The sequence below is a fragment of the Mobula birostris genome, chromosome 17, assembly GCF_030028105.1.
Source record: "Mobula birostris isolate sMobBir1 chromosome 17, sMobBir1.hap1, whole genome shotgun sequence".
In the NCBI taxonomy this organism is placed as follows: Eukaryota; Metazoa; Chordata; class Chondrichthyes; order Myliobatiformes; family Myliobatidae; genus Mobula; species Mobula birostris.
The window spans coordinates 64,748,722-64,758,586 of NC_092386.1; the positions used below are offsets into that span (position 1 = coordinate 64,748,722).

Genomic DNA, 9,865 nt, shown 5'->3' on the forward strand with positions numbered 1-9,865 from the left:
CTAATTATTTCCTTAAGAATAAAGATTTTTGCAGCTACTACCTTGTAGGAAATGAGACATTCAGTCTGCACGTCAAGATTGTGTAAATGATCTCATTGTCTACTTTGGTGACTAACATTGTTCAGAACAGTGGGAACTTTTTCATATTTCAGAGGTGTTGAGTATGTAGAACTTACTCTCTATTGCATAGAAGGGGTTGTCACTCAAGTAGGATTTGAATATACAAATGTCTGCTCTGGAGCTGGAAATGTTTCAGGTGATCTCACAAGAATAATGCATCAGCAGAAATTTACGCTGTTGACAAAGATATTTATCGAATTTAACATAAAAGCAGATGCAGATTAAAGAGATTGGTGCCAAACCAGTGCTGTTAGCACGTACTGTACATTGAAAGGTTGTGTAAACAGGAAGGCAATTAGCATGGAGAAAGACTCTTAGCCACTTTTAAATTAATTTATCTAGAGTCTCTTTCATTGCAGAATTCAATTGTTGCTTAATTTGATTCCTATATGCAATTTTTTAATATTGGGAGATAATTCCGTATTAATCACTTGTGTTCCAGGTTACAGTCCTAAAATTTCATTTATGTATTCTGAAAATTTAACTGGATTTCCTGGATTTTTCTTTTTTCTATATTTACAAACTTATATCCCTTTGTAAGATCATCTTACAATTCCCTTCTTTTCAGTCAGCATAGCCTAGCTTTTTCCAACTCAGAATCATAGATGGATCATTGATGACATAGGTTTTTCCAGTATTTCCTCAGAGCCCAGTTGTGGAGTCATCTACGGGAGGACATTGATACCATTACAAGGGTGCTGTGGAGTCCTAAAGTTCACTCTTCACTATGAATGTTCTTGCAAGAACTCTCCACACCTCCGGAAAGCCACCTCAGGGTTAAAGTAGCAATTCAAGACTAAACTTGAATCAATGAAGGATGCTGGACAGCTGTGGCAAGGCTATCACCTCTTACAAAGTGAAATCAAGTGACATAGGTGACAAACAGGGTTTTGCTTCCAGATGAGTGCAATGTCTGCTGCGCTCGATTTGACCATCAAAACATGATGGAACCATCATGAACTCCCACAGCCCTTGATGACCCTGTGATTTCAGTCTCTGTAAGGCCGATGTGAGAGCATCCTTCAGGAGGGTGAACCCCTGGAAAGCATCCGGCCCAGATGTGAAACCTGGCCAAGTACTGAAGACCTGTGCTGTTCAACTAGCTGGAGTGTTAACTGAGATCTTTAACCTCTTGATTTAGCAGACTGAGGTACCCACCTGCTTCAAGCAGACTTCAGTTATACTGGTGCCTGGGAAAAACGTGGTAATCTGCCTTAATGACTATTGTCTAGTAGCACTTACATCCACAGTGATGAAGTGTTTTGAGAGGCTGGTGATGAAATACATCAACTCCTGCCTGTGAAGCAACTTGCATCTGCTCCAGTTTCCCTGACAGCACAACAGGTCCACAGCAGATGCCATTTCATAGAAACATTGAAAAACTACAGCGCAGTACAGGCCCTTTGGCTCACAATGCTATGCCAAACATGTACTTACTTTAGAAATTACCTAGGGTTACCCATTGCCCTCTATTTTTCTAAACTCCATGTACCTATCTAGGAGTCTCTTAAAAGACCCTATCTTATCTGCCTCCCCCACCGCCAGCCCATTCCACACACTCACCACTCTGTGCGTAAAAACTTACCCCTGACATCTCGTCTGCACCTACTTCCAAGCACCTTAAAACTGTGCCTTCTCATGATAGCCAGTTCAGTCCTGGGAAGAAGCCTCTGGCTATCCATACAATCAATGCCCCTCAAGATCTTATACACCTCTTGACATATTGACGGGGTTGGGGGGTGGTTTTCGGACCCTTGTGAGGAGGGGTTGCTCGGACTTCTGTCTGGGTGGTCTGCCTGTGTTGCTTTCAGAGTGACAATTTTGCAGAAGTTATGTTTTGTGAATTGGGTTCTGCTTTTCTGTCTTTATCTGTAAGCTAGTCCTATAAATACTCTTAAGTTAGACAAAGGTTCAATATGACCTTGCAATTCTTGTTTCACCTGCACCATGTGGTAAAACTGTCTAAAAAAAAATGAGGAACTATCTCATTATGCACAATCTCAGTTTGATGGCTTTTGCTTCTTAAGGTAACCGAAGTTTTAAGGTAACAGTGTCTTAAAATACCACTGTTACTGGGCATGTGACTATGGGGGTAGCTAAAACTTGTTTCCTGTTACATGACATAAATGATATAAAAACGCTGTGTCTCTGTACTTTGAGGGAGAGAGAGCACTGGTACGGATCCCGTGTGTGTTCGAGAAGTGCGCTCTTTTTCCAGTAGCAAGCTACTAATAAAGAAGTTGCTTTATCTTCCGTAGTACTGTGTGTTCTTGCATCGGGTAACAGGTGATAATTAGAAGTAAGGTTTTAACATAAGTATTGCTCTTCCGCTTTGTTCATAATACTCCTCGCATTAAAATAGACACATCTCAAACCATCGGTCTGAGCGCGTCCCTTCTCTATCACCTGCTTATTCTCCCTCTTGCACTGTCTCCAAGCTTTCTCTATTTGTGAACCAACCACCTCTTCCTCCATCTCTTCAGTTTGGTTCCCAGCCCCAGCAATCCGAGTTTAAACTCAACCCAATAGCCTTCGCAAACCTCCCTGCCAGGATATTGGTCCCCCTCGGATTCAAGTGCAACCCGTCCTTTTTGTACAGGTCACGCCTACCCCAAAAGAGGTCCCAGTGATATAGAAACCTGAATCCCTGCCCCCCTGCTCCAATCCCTCAGCCACGCATTTATCCTCCACCTCATTCTATTCCTATACTCACTGTCACTTGGCACATGCAGTAATCCCGAGATGACTACCTTTGTGGTCCTGCTTCTCAACTTCCTTCCTAACTCCCTGTAGTCTGTTTTCAGGACCTCCTCCCTTTTCCTGTCTATGTCGTTGGTACCAATATGTACCACGACCTCTGGCTGTTCACCTTCCCACTTCAGGATATCGTGGATGTGATAAGAAACATCCTGGACCCTGGCACCTGGGAGGCAAAAACTACCATCCGTGCTTCTTTCCTGCGTCCACAGAATCGCCTGTCTGACCCCCTAACTATAGAGTCCCCTATCACTGCTGCCATCCTCTTCCTTTCCCTACCCTTCTGAGCTACAGGGCCAGATGCTGTGCCGGAGGCGCGGCTACTGTTGCTTCCCCCAGTTAGGCTGTACCCCCTCCCCCAACAGTACTCAAACAGGAGTACTTATTGTTAAGGGGGACAGCCACAGGGGTACTCTCTGGTATCTGACTCTTGTCCTTCCCTCTCCTGACTGTTACCCACTTATCTGTCTCCCGAGGCCCTGGTATGACTACTTGCCTATAGCTCCTCTCTATCACCTCCTCACTTTTCCCTGACTAGACGAAGGTCATCGAGCTGCATCTCCAGTTCCCTAACGTGGTCCCTAAGGAGCTGCAGCTCGACGTACCTGGCGCAGATGTTGCCGTGCAGGAGGGTGGGTGTCTCCCGGACTTCCCACATCCGACACCCAGTACAGAGCACCGGCCTCACAGACATACTTCCTGTTTCTCTTCCTCACAGGCAACTTACCTTGCCCTGACCTGTTATTGCCGAAGCCCGAATGAGCCAAAGCCCTACCACTCTGCCTCAGATCACTCCATCGATGACTGCTCCTTTGATTTGATTGGCTCTTCATTCAACTCTGGAACACCTAGATAGCAAAGATGCATACATCAGGATTCTGTTTATGGACTACAGCTTAGCATTCAATAAGACAGGAAGATATAGGAGCAGAAGTAGGCCATTTGGCCCATTGAGTCTGCTCTGCCATTTCATCATGACTGATCCATTTCCCTCCCAGCCCTGATCTTCTGCCTTCTGCCTGTATCCCTTCATGCCCTGGCTAATCAAGAAACTATATAGCTTAAACAAACCAATAGATAATCTGTTATCCATGCCAGAATCTTTACTGTAACACCATGGGCTTGTAGCTTGTTGAGCAGCCTCATGTGTGGCACCTTGTCAAAGATCTTCTGAAATTCCAAGTAAACAACCTCAACGGAATCTCCTTTATCTATCCTGCTTGTTATTTCTTCAAAGAATTCCACAGATTTGTCAGACAAGATTTTCCCTTGAGGAAACCATACTGTCTATGGCCTATTTTATCATGTGCCTCCAAGTACCTGAGACCTTGGATTTGATAACCGACTCCAATATCTTCCCAACCACTGAGGTCAGGCTAACTGGCCTATAAGTTCCTTTCTTCTGCCTCGCTCCCTTCTTGAAGAGTGGAGTGACATTCGCAATTTTCCAATCTTCTGGAACCATTCCAGAATCTGGTGATTCCTGAAAGATCATTACTAATGCCTCCACAATCTCTTCAGCTACCTTACTGAGAACCCTGGGGTGTACACTATCTGGTCCAGGTGACTTATCTACCTTCAAACCTTTCAGTTTCTCAAGAACTTTCTCCCTAGTAATGGCAACTTCACACACTTAATGACCCTGACACCTAGAACTTCCACTATACTGCCAGTGCCTTCGACAGTGAAGACTGATGCAAAACACTTATCCAGTTTCTCTACCATTTTCTTATTCCCCATTACTACCTCTCCAGCATCGTTTTCTAGCAGTCCAATATCCACTTTCAACTCTCTTTTGCACATTGTGTATCTGAAGAAACTTTTCGTATCCTGTTGAATATTATGGGCTAGCTTGCTTTACCCTAATTACTTTTTTAGTTGCCTTCTGTTGGTTTTTAAAAGCTTCCCAATCCTCTAACATCCAACTGATTTTTGTTCTTATTATATGTCCTCTGTTTGGCTTTTTGTTGGCTTTGACTTCTCTTGTTAGGCATGGTTGTGTCATCTTGCCTTTAGAATACTTCTTCCTCTTTGAGATGTATATTTCTTCTGTCTTCTGAATTGCTCTGAGAAATTCCAGGCTTTGCTGCTCTGCTATTATCCCTGCCCGTGTTCTTTTCCAATCAATTCAGCTAACTCCTCTCTCAAACCTCTGTAATTCCCTTTTCCCCACTGTAATACTTTTCCATCTGACTTTAGCTTCTCCTCCTCAAATTTCAGGGTGAACTGGATCATATTATGGTCACTTTCTCCTGGGTTCTTTTACCTTAAGCTCTTCAATCAATTCTGGTTCATTGCACAAAACCCAATCCAGAATAGTTGATCCCCTACTGGGCTCAACTACAAGCTGCTCTAAAAAGCCATCTCATAGGCATTCTGTAAATTCTCTGTCTTGGAATCTAGCAGCAACCTGATTTTCCCTAGCTACCTGCATATTGAAATCCTCCACAATTATTACAAACATTGTCCTTTTGGCATGCCTTTTCCATCTCCTTTTGTAATTTGTAGACCACATCCTTACTACTGTTTGGGGGTCTGTATACAACTCCCATCAGAGTCTTTTGTTCTTGCGGTTCCTTAGCTCTATCCACAATGATTCAATACCCTCAGACCCTATGTCACCTCTTTTTAACAATTTGATTTCATTTCTTACCAACTGAGCAATGCCACCCTATCTGCCCGCCTGTCTTTTTGATACAATGTGTATCCTTGTACATTAAATTACCAGCTATAATCTTCTTTCAGCCATGATTCAGTGATGCCTACAACATCGTACATGTCAGGCTGTGCTGCAAGTTCATCTATCTTCTTCGCACATTCAAATATAACACCTTAATTCCTGTATTCACCCTTTTTGATTTTGTCTGCCTTTTACATTGCAACTCATCCTGTTGACTGCAATTTTGCCCTGTCATCAGCCTCTCCACAATGCACATTACCTCTGTTTGTAAACGAGCTACCTCATTCTAAGTACTATCATCTGCTTTTCCAATGATACTTTTTGCATTTAAATCTACACCGCTCAGGACACTAGTTACACCATGCTCAACTATTTGATTCCTAACTTTGCCTGAGGTCTCACCAGCACCTGCCTCCACAACCTCTCCACAAACTGTTCTGGCACTCTGGTTCCCATCCCCGTGCAGTTCTAGTTTAAACCCCACTGTGCAACATTAACAAACTTTCCTGCTAGCATATTACTCCCCCTCCATTTCAGGTGAAACCATCCCTTCTGTACAGGTTCCACCTTCACCCCTATCATCCCTTCAAATAATATCCCTCAGATCTAATCAATAAGCTTCAAGACCTTGGCCTCAATACCTCCTTGTGCAATTGGAACCTTGATTTCCTGACTTACAGACCACAGTCAGTTCAGATTGGTGGCACCATCTCCTCCACAATCTCCATCAGCACAGGCACACCACAAGCCTGTGTGCTTAGTCCCCTGCTCTATCCACTTTACACTTATGACCATGTGGCTAAGTACAGCTCTAATGCCATATTCCAATTTGCTGATGACACCACTGTCGTAAGTAGAATCAAAGGAGGTGACGAATCAGCATATCGGACAGAAATTGAAAATTTGGCTGAGTTGTGCTATAACAGAACCTCTTACTCAATGTCAGCAAGACCAAGAAGCTGATGGTTGACTTCAGGAGGAGGAAACCGGAGGTGCATGAGTCAGTCGTCATCAGGGGATCAGGGGTGGTGAGGGTCAGCAACTTTAACTTCCTCAGTTATCATTTCAGAGGACCTGTCCTGGGCCCAGTACGTAAGTTCAATTATGAAGAAAGCAAGGCAGCACCTCTACTTCCTTAGGAGTTTGTGAAGATTCGGCATAACATCTAAATCTTTAACAAACTGCTATAGATGTGTGGTGGAGAATATATTGGCTGGCTGCATCACAGCCTGCTATGGAGACACCAATACTTTTGAACTGAAAATTCTACAACAGGTTGTGGATAAGGCCCAGTCCATCATACGGAAAACCCATTGAGCACGCCTACGTGGAGCATTGTCACAGGAAAGCAGCATCTATCATCAGGGCCCCTACCATCTAGGTCATGCTTTCTTCTCACTGTGGTCATGAGGAAGAAGGTACAGGAGACTCTGAACTCTAGTTCAGGAATATTAATTACCCCTGAACCATCAGGCTACTGAACCAAAGGGGATCATTTCACTCCACTTTGCTTGCCCCATCACTAAACTGTTCCTTTAACCTATGGATTCAAGGACTCTTTACCTCATATTCTCAATATTTATTGCTTATTTATTTATTATATATATTTTCCAGCTCAAGCAGATAAATTAACCTGAGGTACAGGCATAGCCAAGCACGCACATTTCTAGACTGCTAGGAACTTTCAGGCTGTTCTAGTGGTGTTTAGAATTGTGGCTTTCTGATAGATATTGCCACCAGGACAATGTATACCTTCTTCATGTTCCAAAGACTTTCAGTTTCCTCTTTTAATTCAGCATATTTCTGGTGTTTTTCACATTGATTTCTGTAAGTTATGTGTGTTTGGAATGGCTATATCTATTAAATAAGTTGTCCTTGCTTGTTTATGCTGTATTATTGTATCCGGATGATTATTATGGATTGCCCTATCTGTAATAACTGATCGGTCACTCTGACTCTAAAACTGGATCAGGCTTGTATTTATAGTAGGATGTGATTTCATTTATAAGTTTGTATTTTAAAGCAAGATTTTGATGAATGATGTTTGCCACTTGATTGTGCCTGTGTAAGTAATCAGATTGAGTTAAACTGCTACAGGATCCTGCAATGTGTTGGATTGCTTCTGTTCTTTCTTGGCATTTTCTACATTTATTGTCTTGGATTTGTTGGTCTTTTATTATGTATTTTTGATTTTTTTTGTGTGTGTTAACCACCTGATCATGTATTGCCACAAGGAACCATTCTGTTTCTGGGAAGAGGTCTCCAACTCTGAGCCAAGCATTCAACGCTTCCTTGGTGACACCTATTCTCCTTAGATCATGGGGATGTCTTCCGTGGATGGTCATGCTCTTCCATTGATTAGCTTTTTCTTCAATAGTGATAATGTCTTCATTTTTCTGGGTTTTGGTCTCATTTAAGTTTAGTTGTGTACAGTATACTTCTTATCAGAATTGCATATGCTTGCATGGAGTGCTGGTTCCTGTTTTCTTTGATGAAAGTATGTCCTCAGAAGTTTTATCTGACTGTTGTTTAGATTTTTAATGTTTGTTATTCCTCTTCTCCATTCTGTCCTAGGTAGTGTTAATCTGCATTTGAATGTACATAATGTTTTCTGAAATTTGTCAGTTTAGTTCATATTTTTCTTTGTAAATTTTCCAGATCAGTTTCGGACCAAGATATTATGCCAAAAGAATACATTACTATAGGTTTAGCGAAAGCGTTTATTGCCTTTGTTACATTTTTACTGTTGAGTTCTATTTGGCAGATTTTCTTAAGCCTTGAAGTAAGTTCTGTCAAAAGTTTTTCCTTTAACATGCTATGATCTATTTCTTTCCTTGTTGATATCCCAGATTTGGCGGGAGGAGAGAAGCAGCGCACAGCGTGTGCGCAGCCCTCCGGTGAAAAATGATATCGCATTTGTTAAATGGGGGCTGTGGACAATTCTGGTTTGAGGGAGATGGACGTGAAAGCACAGAGGAACATCTGGAAAAATTTCTGAAACGCTCATTCGCTGCTGTCGATACTGTGTGGTCGGGAATCTTTCGGAGGGTAGGCCTCAAAATTCCCGGCTTTGCCTACTGTTGGCGACGGAGATGGAGGTCGAATCGTTCGGATAGAGATGGCGCTCAGTACTCAGTGTCGGAGAGCTGATCAGAGCTTGAAGTTTTTGGATGACTCAGAGTCGGACCATGGTTGGTATGGCAGGGAGGGTTTTTCTTCCTTCTCCCATCTGCGTGAGATGTGGGACATTTAAGAGACTTTGAACTTTTACTGTGCTCATGGACTTCTTCATCAAGTTATGGTATTGTTGCGCTGTTGTAACTATATGTTATAATTATGCGGTTTTGTTAGTTTTTTTCAGTCTTGGTTTGTCCTATGTTTTGTGATATCACACCGGAGAAAATATTGTATCATTTCTTAATGTATGCATTACTAAATGACAATAAAAAAGGACTGCATGTCTTCATAATCTAAATCTAATAATCTAATTTTATAAACGCAAACAACAGGAATTCTGCAGATGCTGGAAATTCAAGCAACACACATCAAAGTTGCCGGTGAACGCAGCAGGCCAGGCAGCATCTGTAGGAAGAGTCCTGACGAAGGGTCTCGGCCTGAAACGTCGACTGCACCTCTTCCTACAGATGCTGCCTGGCCTGCTGCGTTCACCAGCAACTTTGATGTGTGTTGATCTAATTTTATAAGTTCATATTCATCTATCAGCTATTATTATTTCTTTTTTTTCTTTCTTTTTGTACTTGCAGAGTTTGTTGTCTTTTGCAGACTGGCTGTCTGTCCTGTTGGTGCAGTCTTTCATTGATTCTATTATGGTTATTGGATTTATTGAGCATGCCTACAAGAAAATTAATCTCAGGGTTGTATATGGTGACATACATGTACTTGGATAATAAATGTACTTTGAACTTTGAATGCCGTGATCTCTAGTGTGATTCTGAACAACTAATTTGAACCTTCTCAAGGGTATCAAGAAAGCAAAATATTTCCAGATGCAAATTTTTATCATCAAAATGCAAGCAAAAATTCCACACACATTTTGTCATTGTTTAGTAAAATTAGTGAAGGATTTGATTCCAGCAGATTTCAACAGAACTGAATTTTTGAAATAAGAGTGCAATAAACACCACTACTTCATTACAAGAGATCCATTTGTCGGCAATGAAAATTTACAGCACATTATCAGTTCCTTAGGCTGGTCATCTGTATGTGTCACCTCTTTTGATCACCTATTACAGTAAATGACATGTCTTACATGAATCTTCAAGCCATTAGACACAACTTCCTTCCATT

General features: G+C 42.0%; 1 long non-coding RNA gene across 1 annotated transcript in view; it reads left to right on the forward strand.

Moving 5' to 3' along the window:
- LOC140211726 (uncharacterized) overlaps positions 1 to 9,091 on the forward strand; it is a 107,614-nt gene extending 98,523 nt beyond the window's left edge. Inside the window, exon 4 of the long non-coding RNA XR_011889561.1 lies at positions 8,407 to 9,091. This is a non-coding gene — a long non-coding RNA (uncharacterized lncRNA). The remainder of the gene's footprint in view (positions 1 to 8,406) is intronic.
- Positions 9,092 to 9,865: the final 774 nt, after the last annotated feature.